This window comes from Lucilia cuprina, chromosome 3 (assembly GCF_022045245.1).
Source record: "Lucilia cuprina isolate Lc7/37 chromosome 3, ASM2204524v1, whole genome shotgun sequence".
Classification (NCBI taxonomy): Eukaryota; Metazoa; Arthropoda; class Insecta; order Diptera; family Calliphoridae; genus Lucilia; species Lucilia cuprina.
This window is the reverse complement of record NC_060951.1, coordinates 10,328,936-10,330,574: the sequence shown is the minus strand read 5'-3', so window position 1 is coordinate 10,330,574 and position 1,639 is coordinate 10,328,936. Positions and strand designations below refer to the sequence as shown.

Here is a 1,639-nt window from a genome sequence, read left to right as displayed (position 1 = left end):
AATAATAATTTGAATCAAATAAAAAAAAAAATAAAGCTGTAAGTTTAGTGGTTTCTTTTTTATAAACATATATGTATGTTAAGAATTTTTCGATCTCACTCCTTAGTCTAGTCATGGTTAAGACTATAGACTAGACTGTAGTCAGTACTATAGAGAAGACAATAGTAAATACTATAGACTATTGTCTAGTCTACTCGTAAGTCGATACTCTAGTCTGGTCTATATTCTGCTTCGTTAGCCTTAAAGTAAATAAAATGTTATTTTTATTTAGATTTTTTTGTATGCTCACAATAAAATAATAAAAACTTAAAGAAAATAATACAAATACTAAATTGTTGACACTTCATACTAAAGTTCCCAAAAAGTCATATCCATTAGACAAAAGCCGAAGTCAAGTTAATCTGCCGAGGTAAGAAATCAACAAATTTCTGTAGAACTAAACTAAATGATCGGGAGAAATGCCTTTAGTTTTAACTTCATTTCTCCAGCATTCGCCGTACTCATGAGCAGCTTCGCAGCTTTAAGAAAATTAACAAAATTAAAACTGATCCACATTTTTATGTTAGAAAAACTTACTGCTCATCACTGACATCCAGGGCATCACAGGATTCAATTATATCGGCTATATGTGCCTTATCATCATCACCCGTAATAAGAGATTCTGAAATTTCTATAGCGACGTCTTTAATTAACTTACCATTATCTCCCATCTGGAATTGCGTTACAAATGAACTTATTTAGATCCTTAAATAATGTTAATAAGGAGTTGAAAATTGTACATACCACTCCGTATTTTTTTAACACACAGGCCAACATACATTTGGCTTCTTCGCTCGGAGCCGCTTGATGTTTAACTACAGACTCAAAGTCGGCTGTAAATTGAAATAGAATGCGGGTTCATAAATCTGTATTGATAAATTATAAAGCAATGTTTTAAAGTTTTATTTACCATCAGAAGATCCAGTTTCTTCTTTACAGCTCGTTGCAATAGCTGGCTTCATCTTTGCTGATTTCAGCCTTAATATGAAATTGTAAAAAACAATTTAATTAAAGAAAGAAATTATTTATTTTTTAATTGATACACATTTTTAATACCCTCAATTAAAATGTTTCTTCACTAGAACTAGATCCTTAAAATTATTTTTCTCTCTATTACCTTTATATTACAAACAGCCAAAATTAATGATCCTAACACAACAAGGAACTTCATTTCTTTATTTTATTATTTATTTTTAACTTTCTAAATCCTCGTAATAAGTGTAAAATGGACTAATAGCGTACAAATTTTGAAACTTTATTTATATCAAATTTTTACTTCATATTCGGTTGCATGAGAATGTAGTAATAAGAAAATAATCTTCAATCAAATTTTCACAATGTAATAAAAATAAATATGAACTAAACAGCTTTGATTTCTTGAGTAAAATTCACGTATAACGAGCTATTAATTAACGATATGGTAAACACAAGTTCCATCATCGAAACATGGATAACTTCTAAAACGCCATTAACTTTCATAGAGCTATAGATCTATCGATAGATATATCGATAGATAGATAGATAGATAGATAGATAGATAGATAGATAGATAGATAGATAGATAGATAGATAGATAGATAGATAGATAGATAGATAGATA

At 28.9% G+C, this 1,639-nt stretch overlaps 1 pseudogene; it reads right to left on the bottom strand.

Moving 5' to 3' along the window:
• Positions 1–255: 255 nt before the first annotated feature.
• LOC111681987 lies at positions 256–1,251 on the bottom strand (annotated as a pseudogene).
• Positions 1,252–1,639: the final 388 nt, after the last annotated feature.